The sequence below is a fragment of the Phoxinus phoxinus genome, assembly GCF_949152265.1.
Source record: "Phoxinus phoxinus genome assembly, chromosome: 2".
NCBI classification, from domain to species: domain Eukaryota; kingdom Metazoa; phylum Chordata; class Actinopteri; order Cypriniformes; family Leuciscidae; genus Phoxinus; species Phoxinus phoxinus.
The window spans coordinates 28,337,541-28,363,579 of record NC_136877.1 but is presented as its reverse complement, the minus strand read 5'-3'; the positions used below and the strand labels follow the sequence as shown (position 1 = coordinate 28,363,579).

At 39.0% G+C, this 26,039-nt stretch overlaps 1 protein-coding gene across 2 annotated transcripts in view; it reads left to right on the top strand.

The window, feature by feature from the left end:
- Window positions 1-26,039, top strand: part of ptprn2 (protein tyrosine phosphatase receptor type N2) — a 263,055-nt gene that overhangs the window by 41,466 nt on the left and 195,550 nt on the right. The window contains exon 1 of one of the 2 annotated variants that reach the window (XM_079604878.1): window positions 21,757-21,887. The exons of the other annotated variant lie outside the window; for it this stretch is intronic. The gene's annotated coding sequence lies outside the window, so the exon portion shown is untranslated. Of the gene's footprint in view, window positions 1-21,756; window positions 21,888-26,039 lie in introns of those variants that run through there. 2 annotated transcript variants of the gene reach the window in all.

The window sequence follows — 26,039 nt, the reverse complement described above, 5'->3', positions numbered from 1 at the left end:
CTTTTAACTGTGCTGGACATTTTATATTACTGTGTGTTAATCTGGTAATTTTAAAATGACAGAGCCAAATTGTTCCTTTGATAATGTTGAATGTGAAGGGCTGATAAATAGTCTCCAACATGATATTGAAACCCTTAATAATGAGTATCACACATCAACAGAGAGTTTAAATAGACCACAGATAATAGAGACAATTGAGGCTAAAGAACAAACTTTGAGTGAACTTAAAAGTAAACTTCAAGAAAACTCTCAAGGTCCTCGACGTTCTGTTCGTCCACGAAATCCTACAGAAAAAATGCTTGCATTTCAAAAGGATGAAATTCAGAAGAAAGAAAGAAAGCTTATTTCAATGTATGAACAATGGAAAATGTCGGCACGTAAGGCTAGAGATCAACTCAAGTCTGATATTTCTGAAAGCCAGCTAGCAACTCTAATTGACACCCTGGAAGAGGAAAAGGAGAAGGTTATGCGTATCTATGTTGAAGTTAGAAATTATGTCACGCCATCTACTGAACTGAGACGTCGTATTGATGCTTGTGAGGCTGTGACAACAGAAATAATGAAAGTTGCTTATGAAAGAATATCAGGCATTGATGAATTTGATGTAGAACAAGTAAAACATCGCTTAAAAGATTTACTTGAATCTAGCCATGCTCGTTCTATCTATGGCTCCACTGTTTCTCGAATTAGCCATAAGTCTAGTGCTCAGTCAAGTCATCGTTCTGCATCTTCATGTGTAGCATCAAAACATGCTGAAGCAGCAGCAGAATTGGCGGCAAAGGAAGTGGAGTACAAAATGCTAATGGAGGAAAATAAACGGAAGGAGAAAATTCAAGACTTGCAAGAAAAACAAGAAAGAGACCTAGATGCTCAAAAACGTGAACTAGAGCAGTTACAGGCGGAAAGGGATTTAAAAGTAGCACAGGCAAGGTTCGAGGCCTATAATCGGATAGCAGTGCAGGAAGTTGACAATCCTTCAACAAACCGTGTTATCAGAGAACAACATTGCCTGCCTCCAAGCTTTTCTAGCCAACCTGCTAATGATATATCTCCATCTCAAAATGAACTGCCTTTTCTTGTTCAAGCCCTACAAGACAGCATAAATTTGAACAGATTGCCAGCTCCAGAGCCCTTTGTGTTTAACGGTGATCCCATTCAGTATGTTGAGTGGAAGGCTTCTTTTACGTCATTGATCGATCGAAAGAGTATATCTGCTGCTGACAAACTTTATTATCTAAAAAGGTATGTGGGTGGATCGGCACGCAAAACCTTGGATGGTACCTTCTACAGGAGTGACGACGAAGCTTATAAGGATGCCTGGAGTAAATTAGATCAAAGGTATGGTCAACCATTTGCGATTCAACGTGCTTTTCGCCAGAAGCTTGCAAATTGGCCAAAAATTCAGTCAAGGGATGCTATTGGACTTAGAGAATTTTCGGACTTTCTTAATGCCTGTCAAGATGCCATACCTCATGTTGCAAGTTTACAAATCTTAAATGACTGTGACGAAAACCAAAAGTTAGTTCAAAAACTACCTGAATGGGCTGCTTCACGTTGGAATCGACAAGTTACACAAACCTTGCGAGACAATAAGGATTTTCCTGACTTCAAGACCTTTGCAGCCTTTGTTTCATTTGAAGCAGAGATTGGTTGTAATCCAGTCACGTCATCTTATGCTCTCAGTTTAACATCTGGTAACAAACAAACTTTCAGAGAGTCCAAGGGAAATAAAGCTAATGTCCTTAATACTCAGACCGATTTGGGACTTGACAGACCAAAGATCATCAAGAAAAATGTCAAACCTCCCTGTGTGTTTTGTCAAGATCCTAAACATCAGCTCTATGATTGTTCCAAACTGATGACCAAGACACTAGCAGAACGACGGGCATATGTAAAGGAAAATAATCTTTGTTATGGATGTTTGAAAACTGGCCATAGTGCAAGAGACTGTCGCCATCGTCATTCCTGTAACTCATGTAAAGGGAAACATCCTACTTGCCTTCACGACGATAACTTCACCAAAAGAGAAAGGCTAATTCCATTAACGGCATCTGCTCCAAGGTTAGAAGATGAGTCAACAGCCGTTCTGTCTCTGAGTGTGGCTGGAAAGGGATCATCTTATACATCGATGGTTGTGCCAGTATGGTTATCATCAAGCAACAATGTGAGTACGGAAAAACTAGTTTATGCCTTGCTCGATTCACAAAGTGATACAACCTTTATCGACCAAGAAGTGAGCAATGTCTTGCAGGCAGATAAATTTCCTGTCAAGTTAAAACTGACCACCATGACTGGAAAGGATACCATAGTGAAGAGTGAAAGGATTTCAGGACTTCGTGTAAGGGGTTATAGCTCTGCCACTTACATTGAACTCCCCCCTGTCTACACTAAAGATTGTATTCCTGTCAACCATGCACATATACCTACGTGTGAAACAGCCAAACGTTGGAATCATCTTTCTGCAATTGCTGAGGAGATGCCCTCTTTGAAGGACTGTGAAGCTGGTCTTTTGATTGGCTATAACTGTGCTAGAGCGCTGGCACCAAGACAAGCGATTTTAGGAGAGAATGACGAACCTTATGCGGTCAAGACTGATTTGGGTTGGAGCATTGTTGGACCTTCATTACCCAGGCTTGACTCTTCAGGTATCACTAGTCTCTGTCATAGACTTTCTGTTAAAGAAATTCCTTCATTGACTCCAGCAGATGCCATACGCATTTTAGAATCTGATTTTAAGGATGCTAATGATGATGACAAAACTCTTTCCCAAGATGACATCACCTTTTTGAACAAATTAAGTGATGGTATAAAGAGAAATAGCTCTGGACACTATGAAATGCCTCTACCCTTTAAAGAGAGACCTAATTTGCCAGACAACAGACAACTTGCTCTTGTGAGACTTAACCATCTAAAGAGAAAATTGTTAAAGGACCAAAGGTACAAAGAGCATTATGTCAAATTTATGGAGGAGGTCATTGACAGAGGAGAGGCAGAGGAAGTTAAAGATGGAGGGAGTCAAGGTAAAAAATGGTATGTTCCTCATCACGGTGTTTATCACCCGAAGAAACCAGATAAGCTGAGAGTTGTTTTTGATTGTTCTGCGAGGTATGGTGGAATAAGTTTAAATGATCATCTCCTGCAAGGACCTGACTTGATGAACAATTTGACCGGTGTTCTTCTCAGATTTCGCCAGCACCCTGTTGCTTTAATATGTGATATTGAGAAAATGTTTCATCAGTTCCATGTGCCTGAAGCAGACAGAGACTTTCTGCGTTTCTTGTGGTGGAAAAATGGAGACTTAAAAGAACAACCTCAAGAGTACAGAATGACAGTTCATCTCTTTGGAGCGTCTTCATCTCCAGGATGTGTGAACTATGGATTGAAGCATTTGGCTGAAGGTAACAAGGATCAGTACCCTTTGGGATTTCAGTTTGTAATGAATGATTTCTATGTAGATGATGGTGTTACAAGTGTACAAACGACAGAGGATGCAATTCAACTTGCTCAAGAAGCCCGAGACCTTTGTGCCATTGGTGGCCTTAGACTTCACAAATTTGTGTCCAATTATAATGCTGTGCTGGAAAGTATTCCTCCCTCAGAACGAGCAATCAATGTAAAGGAACCTGATCTCTCATTTGATTCCTTGACAGAGCGAACATTGGGGATTCAGTGGAATATGGAACGTGATTGTTTCAAGTTTGATATTTCTCTCAAGGAACAGCCAGCAACTCGACGTGGAATCTTATCTACGATTGCATCATTGTATGACCCATTAGGGTTCTTGGCTCCATTCATTCTTCATGGAAAGAAAATACTTCAGGAAGTATGCAGACATGGTACAGGTTGGGACGACACACTGAGAAATGAGTTGCAGCCAAGTTGGGAGTGCTGGAAAAGAGATTTGGGCAACTTGAAGAAAGTGAATATTCCCCGCACATATGCTCCTCCTGGGTTTGGAAAGGTAACGGAAGTAGAGCTGCATCATTTTTCAGATGCTAGTACTAGTGGCTATGGACAGTGCTCATATCTGAGATTGAAGAATGAAAGTAAAAATGTCCATGTTGCTCTTGCCATGGGGAAGTCTCGTGTATCTCCTTTAAAGATTACAACTATTCCAAGGTTGGAGTTGACGGCTGCAGTCGTTTCAGTGAATGTCAGTAAAATCCTTAAGCAAGAACTTCGGTTTACTAACATCACAGAGTTTTTCTGGACTGACTCCAAGGTTGTTCTGGGATATATCAATAATGAGGCCAGACGATTTCATACGTTTGTTGCTAACAGAGTACAAAGGATTCATTTAAGTACAGTTCCGCAGCAATGGCGGTATGTTCCAACAAAGGACAATCCTGCAGATCATGTCTCAAGAGGTCTCACTGTTGATGAAATGATTTCATCTGACTGGTTCACAGGGCCAAGGTTCTTATGGAATAAGGAGATGGTTCTTCCCGCCAACGAGATTACAGAATTACAACTAGGTGACTCAGAAGTCAGATGCTCTCAAACGCTTAACACAAAGGCAGTGGAACAGGAAACCATTATAAATCGCCTGTCAAAGTTCTCAACTTGGTCTCAGGTAATAGGAGCAATTGCACGTATTCAACGACGGATTCGCAAGGATAAGTCAAACAGACTTTCTACAGTTGAGGAAAGAGAAAAGGCTGAGAGCCACATAATCAAACTTCTGCAAAGACATGTGTTTGAAATTGAATTGAAAGCATTAAGTAAGGGTATCCAATTGTCATCTCACAATGAATTGTGCAACCTTGATCCATTTCTCGATAGTGATGGTGTGCTTAAGGTGGGAGGAAGACTTCGCAATTCTTCTCTTTGTAGTCTACTCAAACATCCTACAATTATCCCCAAAGACCATCACATTACAAAAATGATCATAGCTGACTGCCATGAAAGAGTTAAACATCAAGGTAAAGGATTTACCATCAATGAGATTCGTTCAAGGGGGTTTTGGATCCCAGGCATCAATCGTGTTGTAGCATCTCATGTGCGTAATTGTGTTACCTGTAGAAAACACAGGCGTCCAACAGAAGAGCAAAAGATGGCTGACTTGCCTTCAGAGAGAGTGAATCCTTCTCCACCATTCACTTACTGTGGTATGGATTGTTTTGGCCCATTTTCTGTGAAACTAGGACGAAAGGTGCACAAAAGATATGGATTGATCTTCACTTGTCTGTCTTCCCGTGCCATTCATATTGAGATGCTTGATTCAATGTCAACAGATTCCTTCATTAATAGCTTGCGCTGTTTTATTGCCATACGTGGAGCTGTGCGGCAGATTAGATCTGATCAAGGGAGCAACTTTGTGGGGGCTAAGAATGAGTTGGCTGAAGCACTCCAAGAACTTGACACTGAGAAGTTGAATAACTTCTTGGCTTTGAATCAATGCGACTTTGTTATGAATGCACCATGTGCAAGTCATACAGGAGGTGTATGGGAGCGACAAATTAGGACTGTCAGAAGTGTCCTCCAGTCTACACTTTTAATTGCTTCTGAAAGGATTGACGATTCATCTTTAAGAGCGTTCTTTTACGAAGCCATGTCAATTGTAAACAGTCGCCCACTCACTGTCAACAATTTAAGTGACCCAAATAGCCTTGAACCCATAACGCCAAATCATTTTCTTACCATGAAATCCACCATTGCCTTACCTCCTCCAGGCAAGTTCACTAAAGAAGATCTTTATGCCAGAAAAAGGTGGCGCCATGTCCAATATCTTGCTGAACAATTTTGGAGTCGCTGGCGTAAAGAGTATCTCTCAAACATTGCAGTCAGACAGCGTTGGCACACCCCTAAGAGAAATTTGTCAATTGGGGACATAGTGATCGTCAAGGACAATGATCTACCTAGGCACAAATGGTTGTTAGGTAGGATTGTAGAAACGACCATAGATTCGGATGGACTTGTGAGGAGAGTTAGGGTTCATCTTGGTGACAAAAATCTTGGAAAGAAGGGAGAACGTCTAGGGAAGCCTTCTGTAATTGAACGTCCTATTCAGAAGTTGGTTTTACTGTTGGAGACTTGTTAAAGTTTGTTTGTTTCTTTATTTTTTTTTGTTGTTTTGTATTGTTTGAAGTGTCATTGTAATTTTGAAATCATTTGTTTATTATAACGCATGATTTGGTGGGAGTGTAAAGGATTGTTAATTTGCTTGAATTTGTAAGGTCTGTACCGATTTATGTATAATTATTTGAAGGACTTTTATTATGATACGGCCTTAACGTGCACCAACATGTGTATAAAGCGCGCTCTATTTCCGCTATGTGTATGTGCGCACACTTTTGTGAAGGACGCAGCTTGTGATACATGACGGTTTTCTCCCCCTCATGAAGTTTTGTGCATCCCACTTGAGGGTTATAAGGTAAACTAAGTTTGATGTTTATTATTTTTTGTAATTGTATCGTTTTATTGTGATGTTGGTTAATGTGTTTGAGTGACAGTGTTTGTTTTTATTGTTTGTGTTTTTGCTGTAGCTCTTACGGTGTCTACATGAGTGTCACGAATAAAACGCTAATGGAAACATCAGTTTAAGGAGTAATTTGATCATCATTTCAAGTGGGGTAGCTACAATCATCCTGTAACATGGTAAATCAAGGTAAACAAAGATAAATCATGGTAAACTATGGTAAATCATGCTAGAATCATATTAAATCATACTAGAATGTGTTCAATTGTTGTAAATCATACTGGAACATGGTAAATCATGGTGAATCATACTAGAACATAGTAAATCATTATAAATCATCCTAGAACATGGTAAATCATGGTAAACTTTGATAAATCATGGTAAACTATGGTAAATCATGCTAAATTGTAAATCATGGTAAATGGACTTTTCTATCTATTATGTCAGTGGTTAAAAGCTTGCTAAATACAACTTAATGTCTTAAATGCTTTAATGTGCTCAAAGGCCTTAAAGGCTTGAACACCGATAAATGCTGCTTGCAGCTTTAATTATTAGGTGTTCAAGCACGAAGTGCTGAAAACCTATTGTAATTGTACTGATTTTTATTATTATTATTATTCTGCCGTAAAACGCGTTCTGCAGCCCAAACCGTAAGAGCTAGAGACTTGAAACTTTGCCAAATGGTAGTACAAAAATCGAGGAGAGGTTATCAAATTATGAGCCAGATTGGCCCATAGGTGGCGCTATAGCAACCAATTGCGCGAAACTGGTCATAACTCCTAGACCGTATGTCGCAGACTCAAGTGTCTTATATCATTGGAAAGCTGGTCACCTGGAGAAAAAAACGTATATCTCCGATTTAATTTGCGTCATGATAGATTTTCCGCCATTTTGAATTTTGTCAAAAACCTACTTTTGCAAACTAGTCCCTGGTTTTTTGTCCGATCGGAACCAAACCAGTTCAGAAATGTTCTCTGGAGTCTGATGATCAAGAATCATCGAAAAAAAGTTGAATTTTCAAATCGGGGTCGCTAGGGGGCGCTAAATGAACATTGTGGGAGGAGCCTATTTTACTAAAATGCCTATAATTCGAGAAGTAAATGTGATTTCTTCACCAAACTTGGTACACATGTGTAAGAGGTCAATTTGAGGTCACGTTAAAAAAAACGAGTCAATTGGCCACATGGTGGCGCTATAACATAAAAAAAACATATAAACATCTGACCGTTTGTCCGATTGACTTGAAATTTGGTATGCAGTGTCTTGGCCCAAGGCCCCATGTATGTGTAAAAGGATATTGGCGTATCTAAAAAAAAAATGGCCGCCATTGGCCAATGAAGTTTAAGCACCTATTAGACAAGGTTAACGGAGGCCAATCGGAACGAAACTCGTCGGGCATGTTCAACTCGTGGCCAAAGAGGTCTGTAAGAGTTTTGAAAGAAATTGGCCACTAGTTGGCGCTAACGAGTTTTACGGCTCTGTAATCACGTGGTGTTGCACAAATCCCCATAATATGCATATCATTTGATAGATCTCCTCATGCTGAACAACTTTGCCTCTAGAACTAATGCTGTCAATCGATTCGTTCATTAAATATTCGCAATTACGTTAAAAACCTACTTTTGCGAACTAGTCCCTGGTTTTTCGCCCGATCGGAACCAGACCAGTCTAGGACAATTCTCTAGACTCTCTAGATTAATAATTATTAAAAAAAAGTTGAACTTTTGCATTTTGCGCATGGTAAAATAGGCTAATTTAGAAAAGGGGCGTGTCAAAATACACTCAAAAGCCTATAAATCCTAAATAAAAACTCAAAACTTCACAAAAATTGGTGAGCATATGTGCAATAACATCATTAACAAGCATGACAAATTTTATGTAGATCGGACCATAGGTGGCGCTATAACTGTTAAAAAGCTTTAAAACCATATATTTCCTATGGTAAATTGCCTGTATTGGCTGTAAATGGTGTTTTTCCATCTATGATGTCAGTGGTTAAATGCTTGCTAAATAAATCTTAATGTCTTTTAACGCTAATGTGCTTAAAGGCCTTAAAGGCCTTAAAAGCTTGAACACCGACAAATGCTGCTTGCAGCTTTAATTATTATTATTATTATTATTATTCTCCTGTAAAACGCATCGTGCAGCCCAAACCGTAAGTGCTGGAGCTTTGAAACTTTGCCATATGGTAGTACAAAAATCGAGGAGAGGTTATCAAATTATGAGCCAGATTGGCCCATAGGTGGCGCTATAGCAATCAATTGCGCGAAACTGGTCATAACTCCTAGACCGTATGTCGTAGACGCAAGTGTCTTATATCATTGGAAAGCTGACCACCTGACGTAAAAAACGTATATCTCCGATTTCATTTCCGCCATGATAGATTTTCCGCCATTTTGAATTTTGTCAAAAACCTACTTTTGCGAACTAGTCCCTGGTTTTTCGCCCGATCGGAACCAAACCAGTGCAGAAATGTTCTCTGGAGTCTGAAGATCAATAATTATCGAAAGAAAGTTGAATTATCGATTCACGGTCGCTAGGGGGCGTCAAAACGTTAATGTGGGCGGAGCCTATTTTACTAAAATGCCTATAACTCGAGAAGCAAATGAGATAGCTTCACCAAACTTGGTACACATGTGTAGAAGGTCAATCTGAGGTCACGATAAAAAAACCGCGTCGATTGACCACATGGTGGCGCTATAAACAAAAAAAAACGTATACACACCTGACCGTTTGTCCAATTGACTTGAAATTTGGTATGCAGTGTCTTGGCCCAAGGCCCCATGTATGTGTAAAAGGATATTGGCGTATCTCAAAAAACATGGCCGCCATTGGCCAATGAAGTGTAAGCACCTATTAGACAAGGTTAACGGAGGCCAATCAGAACGAAACTCATTGGGCATGTTCAACTCATGGCCCTAGAGGTCTGTAAGAGTTTTGAAAGAAATCAGCCACTAGTTGGCGCTAACGAGTTTTACGGCTCTGTAATCACGTGGTGTTACAGATATCATCACAAAATGCATATCATTTGATAGATCTCCTCATGCTGAACAACTTTGCCTCAAGAACCACTGCTGTCAATCAAACCGTTCATTAAATATTCACGAATATGTTAAAAACCTACTTTTGCGAACTAGTCCCTGGTTTTTCGCCCGATCGGAACCAGACCAGTCTAGAACAATTCTCTGGACTCTCTAGATCAATAATTATTAAAAAAAGTTGAACTTTTGCATTTGGATGGCTATAAGAGGGTAATTTAAGAAAAGGGGCGTGTCAAAATACACTCAAAAGCCTATAAATCCTAAATAAAATCTCAAAACTTCACAAAAATTGGTGAGCATATGTGCAATAACATCATTAACAAGCATGCAAAATTTTATGGAGATCGGACCATAGGTGGCGCTATAACTGTTAAAAAGCTTTTAAACCATATATTTCCTATGGTAAATTGCCTGTATTGGCTGTAAATGGTGTTTTTCCATCTATGATGTCAGTGGTTAAATGCTTGCTAAATAAATCTTAATGTCTTTTAACGTTAATGTGTTTAAAGGCCCTAAAGGCGTTAAAAGCTTGAACACCGACAAATGCTGCTTGCAGCTTTAATTATTATTATTATTCTCCTGTAAAACGCATCGTGCAGCCCAAACCGTAAGTGCTAGAGACTTGAAACTTTGCCACAAGGTAGTACAAAAATCGAGGAGAGGTTATCAAATTATGAGCCCGATTGGCCTATAGGTGGCGCTATAGCAATCAATTGCACGAAACTGCTCATAACTCCTAGACCGTATGTCGTAGACTCAAGTATCTTATATCATTGGAAAGCTGACCACCTGACGTAAAAAATGTATATCTCCGATTTCATTTCCGGTATGCAAATTTTTCCGCCATTTTGAATTTTGTCAAAAATCTACTTTTGCAAACTAGTCCCTGTTTTTTTGCCCGATCGGAACCAAACCAGTGCAGAAATGTTCTCTGGAGTCTGAAGATCAATAATGATCGAAAAAAAGTTGAATTTTCAAATCGGGCTCGCTAGGGGGCGCAAAATGAACGTTGTGGGAGGAGCCTATTTGACTAAAATGCCTATAACTCGAGAAGTAAATGAGATAGCTTCACCAAACTTGGTACACATGTGTAGGAGGTCAATCTGAGGTCACGATAAAAAAAACGCGTCGATTGGCCACATGGTGGCGCTATAACACAGAAAAAAACATATAAACACCTGACCGTTTGTCCGATTGACTTAAAAGTTGGTATGCAGTGTCTTGGCCCAAGGCCCCATGTATGTGTAAAAGGATATTGGCGTATCTCAAAAAACATGGCCGCCATTGGCCAATTAAGTTGAATCACCTATTAGACAAGGTTAACGGAGGCCAATCAGAACGAAACTCGGTGGGCGTGTTCAACTCATGGCCCCAGAGGTCTGTAAGAATTTTGAAAGAAATCGGACACTAGTTGGCGCTAACGAGTTTTAAGGCTCTGTAATCACGTGGTGTTACAAATATCGTCACAATATGCATATCATTTGATAGATCTCCTCATGGTGAACATATTTGCCTCAAGAACCACTGCTGTCAATCAAACCGTTTATTAAATATTCACGAATATGTTAAAAACCTACTTTTGCGAACTAGTCCCTGGTTTTTCGCCCAATCAGAACCAAACAAGTCTAGGACAATTCTCTGGACTCTCTAGATCAATAATTATTGAAAAAAAGTTGAACTTTTTTATTTGGGTGGCTGTAACAGGGTCATTTTAAAAAATGGGCGTGGCAAATTACACTCAAAAGCCTATAAATCCTAAACAAAAACTCAAAACTTCACAGAAATTGGTAGGCATATGTGTCATAACATGCTGAAGAAGCACGCCGAGTTTCATGGAGATCGGACCATATGTGGCGCTATAACTGTTAAAAAGCTTTGAAAACCATGTATTCCCTATGGTGACTTGCCTGTATTGGCTGTAAATGGTATTTTCCATCTCTGTAATCACGTGGTGTTAAAAACATCCACATAATATGCATATATTTTGATAGATCTCCTCATACTGAACAACTTTGCCTCAAGAACCACTACTGTCAATAAAATTGTTCATTAAATTTTTGCTATTATGTTAAAAAGCTACTTTTGCAAACTAGTCATATTGACATAAGTGGTTTAATACTGCCCCCTTCTGGTCACTTGGTCATACTACTCGCTAATATTGTTCTATAATTCATATTTAGACTTTATAAAATCACTATTTTAACATTTACAATCACATTTTGACAAAATTCATCTATTGGAGTATTACTATTGACAATTGTGTCACTGAGAAATGGGAAGCCTGAAAGCGAAACTATAACGGTGGCCACGCCCCCCGCAGTACAAATTCACTCATAACTCGAAAACGGAAAGTCGTTGCGCGCTCAAATTTTGATGGTAAGGTCCACTCCAGGCTCTTGATCGAAATCTATTGTCGCGGAGCTCAGGAACGCCCCCCCGCGAATGTCGAATTCGCGAGACCTCCAAATTTGAACGGCTGTAACTCCCGAACCAGACCACCCCGATCCTTGTGGAATAGCTTGTTGGAAAGGGCCCGTCCCCGCCTAGCTTCGATTCGATTTTGGTGCGATTTAGCCCGGGCATTCCCGAGATATAAGCCAAAAAAGGATTGCATTTGAACGGGAATAACTCCCGGCCCCAATCGCCCACCAACACCAGGATGGTCTCATTACACAGGGCACCTCGAGCACTATCTAAGCTCCGATTTTCAGATTTTTTCGTCTTCTCGTTCCCGAAATATAAGTGAAAAACCAAATTTCCATTCATTCATTCACTTCAACTGTAAAATGGAGGCTGCAATAACACTGTTGTCCACTAGAGAGAGCAGCAGGATTATATTTGTAATCTTTTTATCAGCTTTCAGCATTGACTAACAAACAAATGCTTAAAGCTATATCTTTGTTATTTTGATGGACGTGTAATGTGTGTAAGCATGCATAATGGAGTTAACATGGAAAAACTGGTTTGGTTTAGTGCAAAATACTGGTAAAAATCAAGACTTGAAAAAGCACATGTTAAATACTATTAATAAGTAGAATGTCCAGCAGAGGGCAGTAGAAGACCACTTATTGGCTCACTTTCATTTTACATGTATATATTTAGACACTAAAAAATCCCTTACATAACGATTAGCCTACTATTATAACACAATCATATTTTGTCAGAGTTTATCACTTCATTTGTTCTGATGCTTCACATTATTGCTAGAAACATGGTAAATCACAGTAAATAGGGTAAATCATGCTAGAATGTGGTGTATCATGGTTAATCATCCTGTAACATGGTTAATCATCCTGTAACATGGTAAATCAAGGTAAACAAAGATAAATCATGGTAAACTATGGTAAATCATGCTAGAATCATATTAAATCAAACTAGAATGTATTCAATTGTTGTAAATCATGCTAGAACAAGGTAAATCATGGTGAATCATACTAGAACTTAGTATATCATGGAAAACTATGGTAAATCATACTGGAACATGGTAAGTCATGGTAAATCATGGTGATCATACTAGAACATAGTAAATCATTATAAATCATCCTAGAACATGGTAAATCATGGTAAACTTTGATAAATCATGGTAAACTATGGTAAATCATGCTAAATGTATGGTAAATTGTAAATCATGGTAAATGGACTTTTCTATCTATTATGTCAGTGGTTAAAAGCTTGCTAAATACAACTTAATGTCTTAAATGCTTTAATGTGCTCAAAGGCCTTAAAGGCTTGAACACCGACAAATGCTGCTTGCAGCTTTAATTATTATTATTATTCTCCTGTAAAACGCATCGTGCAGCCCAAACCGTAAGTGCTAGAGACTTGAAACTTTGCCAGTAGGTAGTACAAAAATCGAGGAGAGGTTATCAAATTATGAGCCCGATTGGCCTATAGGTGGCGCTATAGCAATCAATTGCACAAAACTGCTCATAACTCCTAGACCGTATGTCGTAGACTCAAATGTCTCATATCATTGGAAAGCTGACCACCTGACGTAAAAAATGTATATCTCCGATTTCATTTCCGGTATGCAAATTTTTCCGCCATTTTGAATTTTGTCAAAAATCTACTTTTGCAAAGTAGTCCCTGGTTTTTTGCCCGATCGGAACTAAACCAGTGCAGAAATGTTCTCTGGAGTCTGAAGATCAATAATGATCGAAAAAAAGTTGAATTTTCAAATCGGGCTCGCTAGGGGGCGCAAAATCAACGTTGTGGGAGGAGCCTATTTGACTAAAATGCCTATAACTCGAGAAGTAAATGAGATAGCTTCACCAAACTTGGTACACATGTGTAGGAGGTCAATCTGAGGTCACGATAAAAAAAAGGCGTCGATTGGCCACATGGTGGCGCTATAACACAGAAAAAACATATAAACACCTGACCGTTTGTCCGATTCACTTAAAATTTGGTATGCAGTGTCTTGGCCCAAGGCCCCATGTATGTGTAAAAGGATATTGGCGTATCTCAAAAAACATGGCCGCCATTGGCCAATTAAGTTGAATCACCTATTAGACAAGGTTAACGGAGGCCAATCAGAACGAAACTCGATGGGCGTGTTCAACTCATGGCCCCAGAGGTCTGTAAGAGTTTTGAAAGAAATCGGACACTAGTTGGCGCTAACGAGTTTTAAGGCTCTGTAATCACGTGGTGTTACAAATATCGTCACAATATGCATATCATTTGATAGATCTCCTCATGGTGAACATATTTGCCTCAAGAACCACTGCTGTCAATCAAACCGTTTATTAAATATTCACGAATATGTTAAAAACCTACTTTTACGAACTAGTCCTTGGTTTTTCGCCCAATCAGAACCAAACAAGTCTAGGACAATTCTCTGGACTCTCTAGATCAATAATTATTGAAAAAAAGTTGAACTTTTGCCTTTGGGTGGCTGTAACAGGGTCATTTTAAAAAATGGGCGTGGCAAATTACACTCAAAAGCCTATAAATCCTAAACAAAAACTCAAAACTTCACAGAAATTGGTAGGCATATGTGTCATAACATGCTGAAGAAGCACGCCGAGTTTCATGGAGATCGGACCATATGTGGCGCTATAACTGTTAAAAAGCTTTGAAAACCATGTATTCCCTATGGTGACTTGCCTGTATTGGCTGTAAATGGTATTTTCCATCTCTGTAATCACGTGGTGTTAAAAACATCCACATAATATGCATATATTTTGATAGATCTCCTCATACTGAACAACTTTGCCTCAAGAACCACTACTGTCAATAAAATTGTTCATTCAATATTTGCTATTATGTTAAAAACCTACTTTTGCAAACTAGTCATATTGACATAAGTGGTTTAATACTGCCCCCTTCTGGCCACTTGGTCATACTACTCACTAATATTGTTCTATAATTCATATTTAGACTTTATAAAATCACTATTTTAACATTTACAATCACATTTTGACAAAATTAATCTATTGGAGTATTACTATTGACAATTGTATCACACTGAGAAATGGGAATTGTGAAAGTGAAACGGAGGCCGCCATTTAGGCCACGCCCCTCGCAGTACAAATTCATTCATAACTCGAAAACGGAAAGTCGTTGCGCGCTCAAATTTTGATGGTAAGGTCCTCTCCAGGCTCTTAATCGAAATCTATTGTCGCGGAGCTCAGGAACGCCCCCCCGCGAATGTCGAATTCGCGAGACCTCCGAATTTGAACGGCTGTAACTCCCGAACCAGACCACCCCGATCCTTGTGGAATAGCTTGTTGGAAAGGGCCCGTCCCCGCCTAGCTTCGATTCGATTTTGGTGCGATTTGGCCCGGGCATTCCCGAGATATAAGCCAAAAAAGGATTGCATTTGAACGGGAATAACTCCCGGCCCCAATCACCCACCAACACCAGGATGGTCTCATTACACAGGGCCCCTCGAGCACTATCTAAACTCCGATTTTCAGATTTTTTTGCCTTCTCGTTCCCGAAATATAAGTTAAAAAAAAAAACTAATTTCCATTCATTCACTTCAACTGTAAGATGGAGGCTGCAATAACACTGTCGTCCACTAGAGAGAGCAGCAGGATTATATTTGTAATCTTTTTATCAGCTTTCAGCATTGACTAACAAACAAATGCTTAAAGCTATATCTTTGTTATTTTGATGGACGTGTAATGTGTGTAAGCATGCATAATGGAGTTAACATGGAAAAACTGGTTTGGTTTATTGCAAAATACTGGTAAAAATCAAGACTTGTAAAAGTACATATTAAAAGACTATTAATAAGTAGAATGTCCAGCAGAGGGCAGTAGAAGACCACTTATTGGCTCACTTTCATTTTACATGTATATATTTAGACACTAAAAAATCCCTTACATAACGATTACTATTATAACACAATCATATTTTGTCAGAGTTTATCACTTCATTTGTTCTGATGCTTCACATTATTGCTAGCAACGTGGTAAATCATGGTAAATAACTCTAGAAACATGGTAAATCATAGTAAATAGGGTAAATCATGCTAGATTCCTGGTAAATCATTCTAGAATGTGGTATATCATGGTAAATCATCCTGTAACATGGTAAATCAAGGTAAACTAAGATAAATCATGGTAAACTATGGTAAATCATGCTAGAATCATATTAAATCATACTACAATGTGTTCAATTGTTGTAAACCATAATAGAACAGAGTAAATCATGCTGAATCATACTAGAACTTGGTATATCATGGTAAACTATAGTAAATCATGCTAGATTCATGGTAAATCATACAAGAACATGGTAAATCATGAAAAATCACACTAAAATATGGTATATCATGCTAAATCATGCTAAAACATGGTCAATTCCATCTATGATGTCAGTGATTAAAAGCTTGCTAAATAAATCTTAATGTCTTAAATGCTTAAATGTGCTCAAAGGCCTTAACTGCTTGAACACCGACAAATGCTGCTTGCAGCTTTAATTATTTTTGAATTTGGTGCCTTCCTGACCGAGAAAAGACAGAAAGTAACTTTAGGGCGCGTTTGTATGAAAGACAACAACTCCCACAATGCACCACATTGCAAAGCTCCGCAAGCCACTCCCACTAATCCAGAACGGCGCATATGAGGTATCCGTCGATCAGAGAAATCCAAGGGGGTAATCCATCAGCCGGAAACTGAAGCTTCCCCGGGGGCCGCCATTGATTAGCGGACCCCCACCTGCTGTTAGCATTCCATTGACTCCCATTCATTTTGGCGTCACTTTGACAGCGAATAACTTTACATCTGAGGCGTTTAAAGACTCCATTTGTCCATTATTTATTTCTAAAGAAACACGACAATGAATAAAAGGCTCCATTACCTTGTATCTTACGTTATGGCCCCGTAGAAGCAGTTTTTGTAAAAATAGGCTAACGATTGCGTCATAACCACTCGACTTTCTGTCGCACAAGTCGAGAAATTACCGTATAGACATGCAGAGAAGCTCGCAAGCAATCAGGGGGACGTGGAGGCATAAAGGCAAGGGAGAAGCCCATAGAGAGTCATAAAGTTGCTCCCGCTGCTAGCTCATGGACAGCTAATACTCACGCTCTCCGTCTCTGCGAGATTCGGAAGGGAATGATTCAGATTTCTCATGGCACAGCTACTAGAAGACTTACAGCTGTCAGACAGGTTGCTCACGTCACATCTACGTCGTCAAGCTCAGTTTGAGCCTGCGCAGTTCGCCCAGCCATCAGGAAGTGATTGCTTCTAATTGACTTCACTTTTCTCCGTTGAAACCTATGGGGTCGCTGTGTCCAGTTTATATACTGTCTATGGAGAAATCACTCTTCGCTAGCTCAAAGCTAGCTAACCACCAGAGCTTGAAATTAATTTCACACAAACATTAAAGTTAGTTGGCGAACTCATTAGTGAATTACTCATCGTTTGTATTTCTTTCAAAATGGTGAATTATTGCATGGTACCGGGATGTTCAGTCAGAACAGATGCGGTGCGGAACTATGATGGTTCACAACGCAAACGTCCGTGTTCTCGTCTGATTCAGAGATTTCGTCCAGGAGAAATTGCCATCGTTGAAATTCTTTGCAGCAGACGGACTCTATGCTGTCCGTATGCGCACATGCACCACCAGTCCGCCCCAGCTCGAGCCAGTCTGGGCTTTTCGTCCGCGATAGGCAGGTCTTCTGCCTCGGCTGCACTCTGCAGAAGCCGCCGGCGCCTCCTGTTCCTCCATCAGCCTAAGCTGCTCTTCGCTATATTGCGACTCGTACAGACAGCCACGGACATCTGTTTCGAGCAACAGACTTTCAAAATCCTCTTCTTCCATATCATGTGTAGTTCCTTCAGCCATTCTCGTAAATTCCCATATGACTCCATAAGCGCTTGTTAGCTTAGCTTGATAGCTTCCAAACAAGATGGCGGATATTTATTTTAGTTTCTGTAAGTTTAGTCCCACCCACTGATCTGTAATAGGCCTGTAGAGTGAGTGGGTCCCACCCCCTGGAATAATGAGGAGCTAGTGTTTGTAGTCTCATACACTATTCAATTAAATGTGACTTCCTGCTTATAATGACGCAAAATTACCATTTTTACGTCACTATAAGCAGGAAGTGAAACACTTAAATCCTTATTTCTCCCATCTCAGGGAAAAATAAAGGAAAAAACCACAACCATTATAATATATGACTGTTTTTCTAACAATACAAAGCTTAATGCAAATGGGTGAAGTGTCCCTTTGAAGCAGGGTTCCTCAAACTCGGTCTTGGAGGGCCACTGTCCTGCAGAGTTTAGCTCCAACCCTGATCAAACACACCTGAACAAGCTAATCAATGTCTTCAGGATCACTAGAAACTCATATCTAGTGTGTTTGATCAGGGTTGGAGCTAAACGTTGCAGGACATTGGCCCTCCAGGACAGAATTTGAGGAACCCTGCTTTAAACAATATCAAGATGTGAGACTTATAATACATTATAACTATGGGGAATATAATACATTACAACTTGTGGATTCAACATGCATACATTGTTTGTTTAACCCCTTAAACATTATAATGTACTACTCTAATCGTCATCATTATGTCAAATGGCATGGACACAGAATGAGGAATGCTGGATTTGTTGGATAGGAAACAGTGAGTCACTGTCCTGTGAGATATGCAAATGGTCAGAGTTTCAGAATTTTTAAGGTTTTGTTGTAGTGTTGGTGATGGCTGATTTCACAGTCAGTTTGCGTCCACACACACACACACACACACACACACACACACACACACACACACACACACACACACACACACACACACACACACACACACACACACACACACACACACACACAGAAGCACATTATTATTTTTAATAAGTCCCACTGTGCATTACGTTTACGTCACTTAATGAACATGATACAGGAGATGCTAATTCCCCTGCATCCTCTTCAGCAGCTCCATGATCTTCCTGTGAGGAGATGGGGAGCGTGGGAGATATTGCTCATCTCAAATATACAGGAAACAGCAGAGATGCAAACTGGGCTATTTGAACAGAAGAGATTATTTATGGCTCAGTTAGAATCTCTGATGCTTCCTGTACATTGGAGGTAGGGCTGGGCGATATGGCCAAAAAAAAATATCACGATATTTTTTTTTATATCAGTCGATATCGATAATTATCGATAAATGTCAAATCTTTATTTATTTCAAGTTTAAAGACAGATTTTTACTCCAAAGTGAAAGCTGTAGAAACCAGAGCGTTGTGTTTTTAAACTACTCTTTATTGTCAGAACATATCATGAGACAAACACTTGCCAAACAGGGGAACATTTCACAAATCCGAGGTAGAACATTCAAACATTTGTCATTTTTCCCTAACAAAATAAATATCTTTATTTCAGTAGTATTAGCTTGAGTTAGGATGCAGATTTAACTATATACAATTTATGTTCATTAACAAAAACAGTAACATCTGTTAAAAAAAAAGTAACAACATTATTTTTATTTGGTAAAATGTAATATTCTTTAGTTTTATTAAAATGAACCATTGGTCATCCAGCATCATGCATTTAGATCATAACCACAGATAAAATTTAACTTTATGGTTTCTATGGTATTTATGAAAACCAGTAGCCTAAATACATTATTAAAAACTGTAATTATATTCCATTAGTCCTTTAATACATTGTCTACATTAATAATATTATACAATTCAATTTATATAGGCTATATCCCACGCACATTTCATGGTGCAGTTAATATTACTAGGCTAATGTTACAGTAACGTTAAATCCGTGGTAAATGATGGAAATGTGTAGACGGAAAAGCCTTCTCTGTATCGTTGCGCACAGTGTTTCTCATGTTCGTCAGCGCTGTTTCATCTGCCTTTAAACTGGTTTAAATCACTGAGACATTTGTGTTCCTCGCTGAATACAAGCGCTTCTCACTGGATCTAGTGACCGAGACCGATCAGAGTAAACGCGTCTGCTCTAGTGAACTCGCGCTGCGCTGCCGTTTGGACTTTGAGCCGAGCGGATAACGGTCCGTGTGGCGCGCGCGGTTCAAATGAGATTCGTTCCGCTTTTGGCGCAAAAACATTATCGAACATTTATCGAACTCTTGATATCGTTTTATCGAGAAAAATTATATCGCGATAATTATCGTTATCGTTTTATCGCCCAGCCCTAATTGGAGGTGAACAATATCTCCCACGCCCGACACACCTATAGCTCAAGGAGCTGCAGAAGAAGATCACACACCAGCTGACGTTTTGAAATACACATAACTGACAGCATTCTCCTCTAGTCTCACTTAAAGGAATATTCCGGTTCAGTACAAGATATCATCAATCAACAGCACTTGAGGCATGTTGTTTACACACACACACACACACACACACACACACACACACACACACACACACACACACACACACACACACACACACACACACACACACACACACACACACACACACACACACACACACACACACACACACACACACACACACACACACACACACACACACACACACACACACAAAATATTTGACTTGTCACTCCTTTTCTTTAAATATGGCAAACATCTAGCCTGGCTAACGCCAGACCCAATTCTCGTTGAGACTTGGGTCTGGGAACCACATGTGCATTTTCTCGTATTTGAGGCGTGGTTTACGAATGCCCGGCGCCGTTTATTGGGTGCTAAGAATGTCTATCAAATGCGCCTGTACGTAGCTCATAGCCAATCGTTTCCATTATACCAGATGACGTATGTAGAGCGACAGAAATTAGACAAGGAAGAAGACGATGGGTAAGATATTTTTGTGTAAACAATGACGTATTGCCGTTTGTGCAAGATAAACATGAGGGTCGAAGGTATATATGGATATAAACAAACTGCTTAGTTGTGTCGCATAGATGTCGTCATCGTCTTGCTGCTCCCTCCCTGTTCTGTGATTGGTTCCCTAGATGAGGTGAAAATCTGGTCCATGGTATCCAGACTGCCTTTCAGCGTGAATAAAATCGCGCTCCACAAAGGCAGTATGGGGAAACCCAGGCTAGCAAACATCTGGGTTACAGTGAGGAACTTACAATGGAAGTGATTGGGACAAATCCGCAAACATAAAAATACTTTCCAGATTCCATTAGTTGTCGTCCTAAAGCTTTAAACAGTTGCTTATGCAAAACAATGGAGAGGATGGTTAATGACACCCTGGTCTGGATACTGGAATCTGGGCATCTCATAATTAATGCCTGATGTGGATTCAGCAAAGGTCGAATTACTAGTAGCCTATGACCATCTTGTCTGTCTTAAAAGTTATATTGGTGATGCTTTTTTTTTTTAAAGAACATGTCATAGCTATTTTTAATTTGAAGAAAGCCTGTGACATGACATGGAAACTTGGAATTTTAAATTATTTGTACGAAATGAATTGTAGAGTTTTTTTTCTTCATTTAAATATTTATACTAAACAGACAGTAGCAAACACACTGTCTGGCCTGCATAAACATGAACTTAGAGTACCTCAAGGAAGGATTTTATCTGTAGCTCTTTTTAGCATTAAAATAGACCGCATTGCAATAGTCATTGGTTCTGATGTTCTCTGTAGTTTATATGTAGATCTGCATTTGTTACAGAAAACTATTGAGCAAAAAATCCAACTAAAATACAATCTTGCTCAACGCAGAACGGTTTTAAGGTTTCACAAGCAAAAACTGTCGGTATGCATTTCTGTCGTCTTCTTTTTTTTAGCAGTGACGGAAAGCCCGAAGCCGACCGTCATTTTGACACTGAGAGTGGGATGTTATTGTACCTTGTAACTGTAATTCTCACTCCTGTCCACTTGGTGGTGAGTGCGCTCTTGCTAACTATCAAGTTAATGGTCAACGAATGGCATTTCAGAGTTACATTATTGTAAACAAGCTGTTTTGTTGACGTCTTTCTGCGGTTGAAACACTGATTGAGTGATTACATGAGAGACATGATACGGATTTCGGTAAGTTGGACTGTATCTTTCAACATATTTGTTGATGTTCATTCATGTTTATTTCGTCCTGTAACGGAAGGAATTGATCGCGTTCACTCGTGTGCTCCGCTTCGCTTCGTATTAAAGAGCGGCAAAACGATAAATATAGCTATATGATTGTCCTGTAAGTTTGAAAATAAAAATAAAAATGTGAATAAAAACAGAGCCTATTTAATTGCTTAAAATGACGGGTAATAGCCTAATAGATAATGACGGAATGTTTACGACCCTGTCTGTCAAAAAGACGGACAATGCTGAAGTCTAGCCTATCTCTGCTCAGGACTCACTTTTTTTTTTTACTCTCAGATTCAGGACAAAATTCCCAAAAATGTTAATCTTGTCAGAATCCACTGTCCGTTGGACATATTTTGCTGGACTGTGGTACTTCTACCCCTTTGAACTAGTTTCGTTTTGCAGTAGGCCTATACTGTACGTTTGAAGGTTGTTAATCCAAAGTTACACTGCTGATACTTAAATGTTAAAGGGCACCTATTATAACATTTAAAATGTTCGTAATGTTGTTTTGGGACTCCCCAACAACAGTTTTACATGCATGCAATGACAAAAAACACTTTTGTTGTCGTATAATATGCATTTATTTTTACCTGATTTGCTCACCGACTCTCAAATGAATCGTTCAACGACTCATTTTTCAAACCCCTCCTTTGCACGACGCTAATCTGCGTTGATTGGTCAGATGACCCAGCAGTGTTTACATAGATAATAGAGAGCCTAAGTCCCTCCCCTTCCGGTCGACCACCATGGGACCTTATTTCGGAAAAATATTGTATGGTAGTCAATGGCGAGAGACAACAAATATTTTGATCTCGTTTGAATTGTGCCCTGAATTACACATATGATGTTTGTCAATTTAAAAGATACATTTTAAAGTCAAGAAAGTCGCAGTTTGATGTAAAACTGTTGAGGTATAAGACTGTGAAAATACGTAATTACAAAGACTACAAACCCAGAAGGCGCACATGCGACGTCATACCTTTTCTCTCAATGAATGAAGCTAACTTTACTGAAGCTAACGTCTGTCATTTTTTCTATAGTCTTACATTATAATCCTAACGTTACGCCGTCATGCCTGACTCGTGTTTTGAGCCAGAATACACACATACGAGCAACGGATCTTGTGACGTAGGCTACATAGTGCGAGACGAGAGATGTAGTTCATCGAGCGATTTTCACATACAACTAAACGTTACTCTTCTGTTTTATGACAAACTGCGACTTTCTTGACTTTCATATTTACCTTTTAAATTGACAAACATCATATGTGTAGTTCAGGGGACAGTTCAGACGGAATAAAAAGATAAGTTATCTCTCGCCATTGACTTCCATACATATTTTTTCCGAAATAAGGTCCCATGAGCCGGAAGCGGAGGGGCGGGACTTAGGCTCTCTATACTTATTGTTTAACACGGAGTACAATGATGCTTTTATCAATTCAATTGTGTTATAATAATGATTATAGTCCACTGCTTTATAGTTTGTAGTAAAAAAATAAGATAAAGAATTTAATGTTATGTTAGCGAGCATAGCCCAGAGTTCATATTGTAAAAGCACAATCAGTCTTTGTTTGCATTAGCCCGATGCATAAACATAACGTTTTTACACACAAAAAAAAAAAAAATATGCAGACGTTACGAGGTATTACTCTATTCTTTAAGACAACTCCGAAAACAATGACAAACACTTCACATATCTCAATACAATTGTCATTGAAGACCTAGAAGCTAAACGGTGCTTACACAACAAACAAAATAATTATTAAGCATGCTACATAAAACATAAAAGCAACTATTATTAATAACACTTACAGGTTGTGATACGGAGGAGGAAGCTGATGCAAATACACTTGGAACTGAACCTTCCTTCAATATCAGCGGCTCGCGAATCCAAGTTTGATTGCATTTAAGTTGGTAAAGCAATCGTCTTCAAAATGGCGCGAACAAAGCACAAGGCTCGGACTATACTTCTGTGGTATAGTTGTATATATGAATTGTAGCCACATAGTCTTCAAATGCTCCGTCTTGGGCAGATGAAAAATGTGTCTTTTGAGTCGCACTTCAGAACACAGCGTCTCGTCGCCATGATATTTTCCCTGGCCTTGGAGCGCAATAAGTGGGCGTATCGTATTCAAATAACTTGACAAGTTGACGTCATCTAGTCAGAGAAAAAGCTACGGTCTTCTAACGATTCATAAAAATGACTCCCGAGTCGACTCTTACTTTTGACAGACAATAACTTTATATACGGTGCACTTTCATATTTCAAACTTTGCAGGATGTTTTTGTTCACTTAGATCTATGTTACACACTACATGAAAGGTACATTTCAAAATTCCATAATAGGTGCCCTTTAAAATCTTGAAATAACCGCAAATACAATGAGAACAACTTTACAGCTCAAATCAAACATGATTTATTAGACAAACTGATGTATTAGCAAAATCAAGTTTTATTTGTAAAGCACATTTTAAATCAACCTTGGTTGGCCAAAGTGCTGCACAGAAAAGTAAGAGAGAAAAAAAATACTATAACATGCACCGGTAGCCTATAAACGAATCAAAGGACATAAATAATTTTAATTGATTATTGAGCTAATTGAGCTTAAATTAATAAGGAATATTCCTTATATGAAGCTATATATAGGCTAATGTAAGTCTCCCCATTTAAACATACATGGATAAATTGACAAAGTTTGAGATAGACATGACACCCAGTCATTTATCTCATTCAGTTTTGTATTAAATAATTCATTATCTAGGCTACCTCTATCTCCATATCTCATCCAAGCCATTCAGTGAGGTCTGTTTAAGAGAGAGTTTTTTTATTTGAGCCCTGCGAGGTTCAGCTTTTCAGTGCATTTAATAAAGGTCCTGTCAGGAAGGTTAGAAGAAAGAGATAATATGGTCAGATGTGGACAGCCTGGCTGAATTCACAGCCTGGGTCTCATCAGGCTTAGGCCTATCTAATGGTGGGATCTATGGCCTTCAGCATCAAAATGTATTTCAATTTGTTTAAATTATGATTAGTCAAGATTAGCAAACAAAAACGACCAATCAAATCTCCATTTGAGATAACCATGACAATAAATAAAATTGGGTGAATGGTAGCCTAAAGATTTTCAACATTCATTCAGAGTAATGAGCTTTACCAGCATGGTGCTTCATTTCCAGTTAACTGCATGCTTCTCCTAATATAATCAAACTTGACTGAATGGACACAAAGGTGTAATATGTCCTCATTAAATAGAGTTTACTGTTGAGTGCTATATTTAACAATAAATATAACTGCTTTGTTCTTCCAGAAGCTTTATTGATAATTATTGTATTACAGTATTTATTTTTTTTCCACCCAAAAACATCTTAAAAGTATAATTTTGTTTTTGGCATTTACTCACCCTCATGTCATTCTAAACCCATACTGTCTTCAGTGGAACACAAAGGATAATTTTATGTCTTTAAAAACTATGCGTCTGTCTTGTTTTGGACCCCTCTGACTTTCATTATATGGAATAAACCATGTTGAAACATAATTCAAAATAGTGTTCCAAAGCAAAAAGTCATACTAATTGGAAACAACATGAAGGTGTGTAAATGACTTTTCAGTAAGCTATTCCATTAGGTATGTCTATGTTCGTTGGCTGTTTCTCAATGAAACACTCATGAAGCTCTGAGTGTCACTGCTAATCGTCTCAGTATGAAATCTCATTGTTTTTGAAGCACTGCTTGAGCTGAATGTGTCTGTCATCCCCGTCCTGTTTTTGCTAGATGAGCTTTTGTATCTGCGTGTGGTCTTGTCATCTGTCTTTGTTGGAGTGTGAGATGGAGATAAAGTCCTCCTTTGCTTGTGTGTGCAGACACAAACTGTTATCTGTGAGTGTATCCCAGCATCCTTTTAGCACCCCACAGTGTCTGGCATTCTGGCACACTCAGGTAACGCAGACTGTCATTATACCACACTTAGCCCAAGTAGTGTGTGTGTGTGTGTGCATCTACTTCTCTCATATATCATCGGTGGCATAATCTATTTAGCAATAATCAGTGATTTTTTTTAGATCTTGGCAGATTACTCAAATCTCATCCATCAAGTGATGGCATCTCCTCACCTC